This window comes from Electrona antarctica (genome assembly GCF_951216825.1).
Source record: "Electrona antarctica genome assembly, chromosome: 17".
NCBI classification, from domain to species: Eukaryota; Metazoa; Chordata; class Actinopteri; order Myctophiformes; family Myctophidae; genus Electrona; species Electrona antarctica.
This window is the reverse complement of record NC_136798.1, coordinates 32,727,703-32,738,996: the sequence shown is the minus strand read 5'-3', so window position 1 is coordinate 32,738,996 and position 11,294 is coordinate 32,727,703. Positions and strand designations below refer to the sequence as shown.

Below are 11,294 nucleotides of genomic sequence, written 5' to 3'. Positions count from 1 at the left end.
GTGCGTGCGTGCTTGCGTCTTTGTGTTTTGTTGGGCTTGCTTTTCTGTCATTTGATATCTTGTATATTGTTGTGTTGTGTCTTGTATTTGATGAAAAATCTAAAATATAGTATTAGTATGTAAAAAAAAAAGTATTTGGAAGCACCCCTGGACTTGCATCAATACACCCTAGCCTATCATACACTCGCATTACACCACTGGGCCTATGCCATTACAACTCACAGTTTACAATTTAGGCATTTAGCAGATGCTCTTAATCCAGAGCGATTTACAGTAAGCAAGAACAGAAACATGGTAATACATCCATTACATAAAAAATAGTCATCAAGACTCATACATAAATTAAGAACCTTACAGTGGAATATCTATATAATGAAACAATGCATACACTATAGAGTGGAGTGCTATGTCTACATAAAATGCTATCAAGTGTATTGGTGCTTTTGGGTTGTTGAAATTCTGCAAGTACTTTTACTTTACTTTTGGTACTACTTTACTTTTGTACTTTTACACAAGTGAATTCCGGACTTTTACTTGTAACAGAGTATTTCTTCCATTATTAGAGAGAGTCTACAGAGTACATTTTCCACCACTTCTGCATGTGCTGATGCAATCAACCAGCTGAAAGAGCTACTTTGGGGAAATACTTATCTGCATATTATTGATAACCATGACTGTCCACTACTGTATCAGTATTGACTGTATGCGAAATGTTATGAGATGCATGCTTGTTCCTGCTCATTCTGTTCTTATCTTTGTTTCCATAATCTGTAGGGACGTCATAGATCCACTGTTCTTATATATATATTTCTCTGTGTCTGTAATAAACTTCAGAAATGTATGATTTACATGGCCTGGTGTTGACATGTTCTCTGTGTCTGCAACTCAGCCGATCCTCACCCACCACCCCTTCGTTTAGATGGAGACTAGAGACCATTCAGATGGTCAACCTAAATCACAACAGCTAACGGTCTCTCTTCATGTAGGTTTCACAGTAGCGACATGAGGGAAATTGTGCCAAATGCCAGATTTAAAGCATGATCTGCAGATTCTGCACAAAATGTTGCACTGAATCCTTAAAGAAATCTGTTTGGTGCATCTCGTGTGTTTGGTAGGTCAAGAATTAAATGCATCGTGAATTTGTAATTTCATTAACCTTGGAAATGAACTATTGACAAATTAAATGAAGCATGGGCCGCCGCCGGTCTACAACAAAATATAAGAAATGGACATGATGTTTGTAGCATATTTGCCAGCAGATGGCGCTGAGTACTTACATTTGGGCTGAAACTCTTCATTATTTGATGTGCACAAAACCTCTCCCAAATAGTTAGTTATAATAATAACAATAATAATAAACTTTATTTATATAGCACCTTTCAAAAAAAAACGTAAAGTAACAATGAAGCAAGCAAAAACACAGTGGCCTTAAGACAATAAAAAACATTAGCAAAGAGCATAAAACAACAATAAAGTAGTAGTAAAACAGGCAAGGCAGTAAGAACAAACAGGTTTTGAATATGGCTACAGAGGGTGCCTCCAATTCATATAAAAGTATTGCCCCAGTCTTTTGCCCCAGAAATTACCGACTTATTTCAATGCGTGGATTAACAGAAGATGTAAAAGCCATGGTGGTTGTCATTGTCTGGGACTCTAGTGATCATGATGTTCATGATCATCATGTACAGCCATAGGCTAGTATATGGTTTTGTCTGTCTGATATAAACCCATGATTGTTAGGTTTCCCACAAAGAAAAATAACTGACACACAAGTATAGGCCTATGTCACCAGTAAAAACATTTCCTTATCTTTTGCTCTCAATTATATGTGAAGTTACCAGGTATTGTATTTTTTTCATAATGGTGATCATCTATGAGCATCATCTGAGCACACTGGTTACGATACAATGCATTGAGAGCTTGTAGATCAGCTGATATTGTGTGACAATATTGTGCGATGAACCATTTAACAATACATTCTCAAAGTGTGGTTAAATAAAGGAGTCATGCATGGGACCCTGGTTTTCCAAAGTGTTTTTTTGTGGCTTTCACATTTATTTAATTTTTTTATGGAGGGACAGACAGTAGGCTGACATGAAATGGGGAGAGAGATGGGGGGGGAAGACATGCAGTAAAGGCCGTCGGGATCGGGAGTCGAACCCACGGCACACTGCCAGACTGGATTGCCAGCCAAGTTGCCTGGACCACTTAGCCATGGCCCAGGCCGGGCCCTGGTTTTCCTACCCTATGATAGAAGATATATAACAAAAACTGGAAACTGCAGACAGTAGTATTTGTATCTTTTTTATTGACGTTTCAAAGTATATGTGATAATACGAAACTTCATTGGTCAGGTTCTGAGAACAAATTAGACTGGACTCAGTCAGGAATCATTAAAACAGGCCTGCATGGGTTGGTAACAAAACAAAAGTATACAACACTGGGCAGAGGTTTAAATCGGTTTAACTATGGCCATTTAGCAACCCAAACTCCACCTATAGACAAATCCACGGAAGGGTGCCCTAGGAGCAGCCATTACTGAGGTGTACCTTAAGTGCAGCTTTAGACCTCAGCACTGACTATAGCTACACCTGGCCTACAGGGCACTGCTACAGACAAATCCATGTAGCAGTGCCCCGTAGATCAGGTGTAGCTAATCAGGAGGTGTAAAGCTGTGCTTAGGTACGCCTCAGTAATGGCTATTATACGGCTATTATACAGGACACTATTGTTTTGTAGAGACCCTCACATTTCATGACCTTTACTCCCTAACTCCGGACTGGGTCACATTAGTCTTGCATGGACAGACCTTTCACAGCTCCGCACGCCCAGTCCGCTTGAGAAAGGCAAAGACTCTCCTCAGCCTGTCAGGCAGAGAATAGGCAGAGCTGTGAAGAGTCTGGCCGGCCATGTACTGTATGGGCTTTAACATTTGTATCACTTGGTAGCCCAGAGCCCTACTGTGGGGCAAGTGAGGGCAGACACAGATCATAAACATTCTATGCAAACATTCCTGGAAAACAGATGTCCCATGACAATTTGTTCTGATTACCATAGTAGGCTAGTTCATGTAGAGAGAAGACCTTTTGTTTAGAAAATAGAGTTCGCAACCAAACATAGGCTACTACTAATAGTTAACAAAACATACTAGCAATAGGTTTTACGTTTTACATCAAACTGATTTAGTCGATATTTGAATAATAATCTTTTTGCATTCATTTGTTGATCTTAGAATAAAAAAGTGCCTCACCACTGCTGGCAGGCTGTCCACGAGGAGGATTCTTCATAGCCCTGGTCGAGTACTCGCTGACGCACTGGACCAGGGTTAGATTCTTCAGAGATCTGGTTCTCACCAGCTCGCTGTAGACCACATCAGTAACCCTGGTTGTGTGCGTGCAACCTGTGGACAAACGATTTAGATTATTACCATTAAAAGGGTAAATGAAAACACGGGCTAAATGTAACAGTGCAGGACTGGTTTATCTCAGAGTGTCATATCATCACATTTGAAGTCATCTCGGCTGGAAACTCAAAGGCAGTTAGGTAGACTACTGAATTTCTTCACAGAAAAACATGTAGCCCTGCATAATTTGCCCTTCATGAAAAATAAATTAAATTAAAAATACTTACTAATAAGTCTAAGTGGCTCCTCTGTCATTGTGATCTTCTGTGCTGTGCATGATTACCGTTACCGGCAAGGATAACAGGCAAAGACCAGTGTCCAGTCCACACTCTCCCATCTAGCATGGCAATAATAAAACGGTTAAAAGTTAAAACCAAACATTAGCCTTGTATGCGATAAGACAGGCAGGCATCATGGTGGCATCCAGTTGGTAAATGTCCGAACTCTGCAATGTCTTTGTTCTTCTCTGCATCCTTTATCCTGTTTGGTTCTCATTCCCCTTCCTATTTGCTCCTATCCAACCAATCCTGCTTACATTTAGACCATTATTTGAATAATAATCTTTTTGCATTAATTTGTTGATCTTAGAATAAAAATGTGCATAGGCCTAATAATCAATAGACTAATCACCAAGAAAATATCAGTAGTTTCAACCCTACTCCACATAGCAGCAACTTCTTGTGTCTCAGAGGAATGTTGCAGTGTGCCTCACCACTGCTGGCAGGCTGTCCACGAGGAGGATTCTTCATAGCCCTGGTCCAGTACTCGCTGACGCACTGGACCAGGGTTAGATTCTTCAGAGACCTGGTTCTCACCAGCTCGCTGTGGACCACATCAGTAACCCTGGTTGTGTGCGTGCAACCTGTGGACAAACGATTCAGATTATTAGCATTAAAAGGGTAAATGAAAACACGGGCTAAATGTAACAGTGCAGGACTGGTCTATCTCAGTCGACTCATATCATCACATTTGAAGTCATCTCGGCTGGAAACTCAAAATTCGTGGGTCTGATGTCTTCACAGAAAAAATGTAGCCCTGCATAATTTGCCCTTCATGAAAAACACATTAAATTAAAATACTTACTAATACGTCTAAGTGGCTCCTCTGTCATTGTGATCTTCTGTGCTGTGCATCATTACCGTTATTACCGGCAAGGATAACACTAGGCAAAGTTGCTGTGTGAAGAGTGAAGATAGCAAAATGCGAGCGGTCCATGTAACCAACTCGGGACTCCTGAATCGCTGCCCTCCACACTCTCCCATCTAGCATGGCAATAATAAAACGGTTAAAAGTTAAAACCAAACATTAGCCTTGTATGCGATAAGACAGGCAGGCATCATGGTGGCATTCAGTTGGTAAATGTCCGAACTCTGCAATGTCTTTGTTCTTCTCTGCATCCTTTATCCTGTTTGGTTCTCATTCCCCTTCCTATTTGCTCCTATCCAACCAATCCTGCTTACATTTAGACCATTATTTGAATAATAATCTTTTTGCATTAATTTGTTGATCTTAGAATAAAAATGTGCATAGGCCTAATAATCAATAGACTAATCACCAAGAAAATATCAGTAGTTTCAACCCTACTCCACATAGCAGCAACTTCTTGTGTCTCAGAGGAATGTTGCAGTGTGCCTCACCACTGCTGGCAGGCTGTCCACGAGGAGGATTCTTCATAGCCCTGGTCCAGTACTCGCTGACGCACTGGACCAGGGTTAGATTCTTCAGAGACCTGGTTCTCACCAGCTCGCTGTGGACCACATCAGTAACCCTGGTTGTGTGCGTGCAACCTGTGGACAAACGATTCAGATTATTAGCATTAAAAGGGTAAATGAAAACACGGGCTAAATGTAACAGTGCAGGACTGGTCTATCTCAGTCGACTCATATCATCACATTTGAAGTCATCTCGGCTGGAAACTCAAAAGTCGTGGGTCTGATGTCTTCACAGAAAAAATGTAGCCCTGCATAATTTGCCCTTCATGAAAAACACATTAAATTAAAATACTTACTAATACGTCTAAGTGGCTCCTCTGTCATTGTGATCTTCTGTGCTGTGCATCATTACCGTTATTACCGGCAAGGATAACACTAGGCAAAGTTGCTGTGTGAAGAATGAAGATAGCAAAATGCGAGCGGTCCGTCTAACCAACTCGGGACTCCTGAATCGCTGCCCTCCGAGTCCACACTCTCCCATCTAGCATGGCAATAATAAAACGGTAAAAAGTTAAAAAACATAATAAAAAAAAAAAAAATAGCATAATATTGTATGCGATAAGACATGCATCATTTGTGGTGGCATTCAGTTGGTAAATGTCCGAACTCTGCAATTTCTTTGTTCTTCTCGGAATCCTTATATCCTGTTTACATTTAGACCATTTCAGCAAAAGCAGCCAATCATGGGCACGCAGAGAGTGCATAGCCGGACATGGGTTACTCCCATAGAGTAGTTACTCCCCTAACAACAACACACACACACACACACACACACACACACTGGAGTGTCTGGAATGCTCTAGCTCCCACAAAAGCTGTTAGAGATGCCAACTCACTAGACGTTTTTTAATCTAGACTAAAACCCATCTTTTTTCCCTGCACTATGGTTCCCCCTAGTTTCACTGAAACCACTATGATCAACTTGCTCTGCCCTGTGGGTTTAAAACCCTATGTTGTATTTTCTGAATGTATTTTTCTTCTCTTCTTACCTTAAAATTGATTATTTATATTATAGCTTTGTCCTACCACATGGTAATTGTTTCAACCATGTGTGTTGGCACATTGTATTATGCTTTACTGTGTTTCCTTTGCTATTGTGTTTTTTGCTGTGTATTGTTAAGTGCCAATCACACTATTTTGAACAAGCCGGGGTATGTTGAGAATGATGGGGGTTGTGCTGTGATGATGATGCCTGACCAAGCATACTGTTTCTCAGAAACCTCATGTCTCCAGACAACAGGTGGCCTACTTATCTAAATGTCATCTTCAGGATGTGGTCTATCTGTGTTACGCTGATATGTGTTTCCTCTCTTCACACATTAGTCGTTTAAACAGTTACAGAACTATGTGTTAACTTCCCCCTTTTTAGCTCACTGCCTCTTTTCATGATCTATAGCCTACTAGTACAGTGTTGAAAGCATGCTGTACTGCATGGGTGCCCACACTTTTTTTACTTGAAAAATCAACACATTGGGCTGCCCACTGGCATAGCGGTCCAGGCACATATAGGCTCTCCTGACAGTGTTCGAGTCTCGTTCATGACGACCTTTGCTGCATGTCTCTTCCCGTCTCCCTCACTCTTTCCTGTCCATCTTCACTTGTAACTATTAATAAAGGCAGAAAAGCCAAAAACAAATCTTAGAAAACGCGAGTGACGCATTGTGAGCTTGTAGATTGGCTATTTTAAAGCCGATAAAATATATAGGGATGAATTGGTTTATAATGCATGTTTTGTAATAAAGATCTATGAAGTAGCCTAACTAGTAACTAAAGTTTTAAAATAATTGTTGTGGAGCAAGAAACCTCTTGTCTCCAGACAACAGATGGCCTTATCTAAATGTCATTTTCAGGATGTGGTCTATCTGTGTTACTCTTGAGTTCCTCTCAATACTTCCTGAGAGGCGTCTATTTCTGGCCTGGTGTGACAGCATGGGGCTTTTTGCCCTGTGAGAGGATACGATACATTGTCACAGTATGTACATCATGTCTGAGTATCATGTTGGCCTTGATTGAATGAACTGCTTCATGTGGTATTCTGTTGGGAAGACAAGTGTTCAAGCATAGACACACAATAACATAATATACTCATAATATTCAGTAAAACTATATTATCACACTATGCCATAACTAATTGGCACTTTTTAAGATTAATGTATATGATTGGACAACAATATAATTGAAGAGGATATAAGCAAAGGATATCTCAACAGAAAGATATTCCAACAAGTCTGAAGAGGTGGGTTTTCAGACTACGGCGGAAGAGTGAGATATAGTTATTATGATAAAACAACAATGTTATTAGGCCTACTTGCCTTAGCCTATATCTACCACTCTGACTACTGTAGATCAAGAACACACAGCCAAAACAAAAAAGGGAAGTCAAGGTGAGAAGAACCACAAGAATGTGTTGTTTAGAACTATGTGTTAACTTCCCCCTTTTAGCTAAGAAACAGAAATTGAAAGAAATTTGAAAATACTCCAGTAATGTAAAAAAAAAAAAAAATCCTCAAATTTGTACTTAAGTACATTACGTTAATGTACTTGGTTACTTTCCACTAGATAGGTATAAGGTTAACAAAGAAATATGGGTGGCTGCTTGTGGCCTGGTTGCTTACTATATGTGTGCATATGAGAATAATAGACTGATGTATTGTGCAGAACTGCAACACTACAGACCACATCCTGTTGAAGTATAACTTTTGAGAAGTACCTGACAAAGAGCATTCGACATGCTGACAGAATGTTTGCAGTTAGGTGTAGATTAGAATCAGTGGTGGAAAAAGTACGGGGGCGGCAGTGGCTCAGGGGTAGAGTAGTCGGCAGCAAAAGCTAAGGTAAATGGAAAGTTCCCGTGTGTGCATGCGCCGTGCCCGTGCGCACAGAGCGCGGACACGCTGAATGTTTTGGCCTATTTTCCTCCATTTTTGCAGTTATTTGCATATTTCTTTTGGCATATGTTATACTTGTATTCTACTAATTTGTATTTTTTCCCCTGCAGCCAAGTTATGGAAGTTGCCATAGCTTGCCATACCCAATTGACGCCACTGGCCACTGATAGAGAGGCTTCCCAGTTCAATTCCGGGCTCCCTCAGAGTTAGTGTTGAAGTAGCCTCGGTAGTCGGTACCCACTACCCAGGCTTTAATGTTCGTCGGCGCAAAAAACGAAAGCCTGGGGAAACGCATTGGCCGCTCTGGTCTAGAAGTGGGAGTCAACCCTTCCGGATGGTCGTCGCTCCAAATGATGTGACGTAGTGCTGCACTAGGGGGGAGAGGAGGGACCGGGGCTGACGGACAGATCGGTGAACCAATCAGGGCATGCGCAACCCGCCCCTCTGGACCAGAAACCTAACACGTTTGCTCAGGCTAGTGTCGAAGTGTCCTTGAGCAAGACTCTGAACCCCAAATTGCTCCTGATGTGCAGGTTGGTGCCTTGCATGGTTTGTCCTCCGCCATCAGTGTATGAATGGGTGAATGTATACGGACAATCATGTAAAGCTCTTTGGATAAATGCACGATTTACCATTTATTTGACTCAATTTTTCTCAGTATCAATACTGCAACTTAGTAACACTCGTTACAAGTAAAAGCCTGCGCTTTTCAAAATTGACTTAAAAAACTACCAATGTCTTAGCATCAAAATCTAGGCCTACTTAAAGTACCAAATGTAAAAGTACTTATTTCACAAGTTTTCAAATTGCAGATATGCAAGCTCAAGACCTTGTGGTTAGAGTGTCCGCCCTGAGACTGGGAGGTGGCAGTTGGCACTTAACATCAAGGGTTGGATTGGGGGTAAGTCGCTGCAACATACTATAGGCTAGCTAGGAAGGTAAATGATGTGTCCACATAGGATGAAGGAAATACCTTGGTGGCGGTTCTCTCTCATGATGATGATGACAGCTCCTCATGTAATATACAATCGAATCATTTTAGGCCTAACTGTGATTTAATGTCTGTGTTTTGTCTTGACAGGTCTGAGTGAGAGACAGAGTGAGGCCCTGATGAAGACCGAGTGAGGTCGAAACATGTTCCCTCTTTTTAAACTTTGAGTGCCCGGATCTCCCTTTTTTATCTCATAAAGAAAAATGTTGAACAATTTGCAACTATCTCCTAAACCTAAGGAAATATTGAAATAAATGAAATACCATGCCCGTTTCAGTTTATATTCAAAGCACAATATATGACCACAATAATCATATAATATAATTTATAAAATCATGTGGTATCCTATGAATGTGGTAGTGAGGTGTGACTGAGTGCGAGGGCTCTGCTGAGATGGGTGGGAGCAATGCCAGGGTTTCATGTCAGGTGTCATGCTGGACCTGGGTTTAAGGCAAGGCTGACACACTGGGACACTGCAGTGTAGTGTGAGGGCTGGAGGTGTCAAATTGATGAGAAAGAGCAGGCAACAGACCCACCGCAGCGTGACTGTACTGAATATAGAGAACATCGCAGACAGAGTGTGTGTAAATTGCATGTGTCTGTGTAAGGCCAATAAAGTTAAACTGCACCAATCTGTCTGTAGAGTTGAGAAGCAAACCCTCAGTAGCAACTGATCACGCGGTGTAGGCAGCGGTGGCCGAACGGTTTGCGGAGCGGTCTTGATACCGGAAGGTCGCCAGTTTGAATCCCCGGACCGGCACGTTAAAATTACCACTGCTGAAGTGCCCTTGAGCAAGGCATTGAACCCCAACCATGAAATGTTCTAAGAGCAGGGCGCGGCTGTAAACAAGCATCTCAAGCTTAGTCCACTTACCCTGGGTAAACAAAGAACTTTGCTTTGCTTTGCTTTTACGCTACACTGAAATGGAATGACATGGTATAGTATATAATAATGCAAATAATGTTCAGTGCTAAATCAGAGTAACTTCTTTCAGATTGTATGCACACTTACATAATTTAGCTGCTGGCCTTCAGTCAGCAATCCTCTGCTCTGAATGGATAAATGAGGACACCAGGTGGTTTATTTTAGTTACAGCATGGTCACAATAGGTTGGTTGATAACTGTAAATTACAATGGGATTGTATAGGTAGGGGGCGGGGCAACGGAAATTAATATCAAATATCGGTAACACTTGCTATGCATCCCATGTTTGTAACGCATTATGAACACACTTATAAGACATTATAATCTTCTCATAATCATGTATAATTAATTTATAAGCGCTCATAAATAATCATAATACTTTATAACCTTAATCATAGCACATTATAAACTTTATTATAATGACTTATAATATCAAGTATTATAATACTTCATAACGTGCTATGTATTCCATGTTTATAACGCATTATAAAAAAAAATAAGACAATATACTTTTCTCAAACATTTATAATAAATTATTATAAATGTTAAATTACTATAAAAATAATCATGAACTTTATCATAACACATTATGAAGCTTATTTGGGATGCATATTTTGACGGCATAATTTCTTTCCTCAGTATCGAAGTATTGGACACTATTAAGTATTCATCCTTAGCGCCCCAAATCACACCTTAGAAAGCATGAGTGTCTATTTCAAACACATGGTGTTTTTTGACTGGGGAGTCATAATTTCACCCCCTAATAATAATAATAATATCTGGGATTTATATAGCGCTTTTCTTAACACTCAAAGACGCTTTACATGTGTTGGGGCCAGGGGGGAACAAGAAAAAATACAACTTTAATAGAAAAAAACAATTATAAGAATAAAACCAATAAAACAATGCATATAACACGTTTTAAAAACACATCAGCTTGGAAATGCGATTGTGAACAGGTGGGGTTTCCTCCCCTCCTTATCTAGACTTTATTGAACAGTATTAGGATGTTGATATTCATTTTGTTCATCCAAATCACTTAGAAAGCATGAGTGTCTATTTCAAACACAGTGTTTTTTTACTATATATATACAATAGGCCTACTTATGAATTTATGTTAAATTGACTTATTTTTTTGTAATTTAAATACTGTAGAAATAGATTAAGACAAATATTTGTTGACAAACGTTTCAAATTGTTTTGAAACAATTATTAGGCTATGTCAAGAAAGTGCTGTAGCCTGCCCTACATTGTTGTTATACTTATTTGACCACTAGGTGGCAGTGTGTATCAGTGACAGCAGGTTTTGCAGACATTTTACAAACATCTGGTTGATTTGTGCAAATATTGCTTGAAGAAAAACATTGAACAATTT

At 40.1% G+C, this 11,294-nt stretch overlaps 1 long non-coding RNA gene across 2 annotated transcripts; it reads right to left on the bottom strand.

Moving 5' to 3' along the window:
- Positions 1-2,120: 2,120 nt before the first annotated feature.
- Positions 2,121-5,705, bottom strand: LOC306940696. 2 transcript variants are annotated; one of them, XR_013792036.1, is made up of 7 exons: positions 5,412-5,705; positions 5,041-5,190; positions 4,487-4,665; positions 4,116-4,265; positions 3,631-3,740; positions 3,251-3,400; positions 2,121-2,245 (listed from the first exon to the last, which is right to left on the bottom strand). It is a non-coding gene; the product is annotated as an uncharacterized lncRNA (long non-coding RNA). The 2 variants fall into 2 exon arrangements; XR_013792037.1 differs by lacking the exon at positions 2,121-2,245 and having other exon boundaries at positions 2,344-3,400.
- Between the last annotated feature and the right edge of the window lie 5,589 nt (positions 5,706-11,294).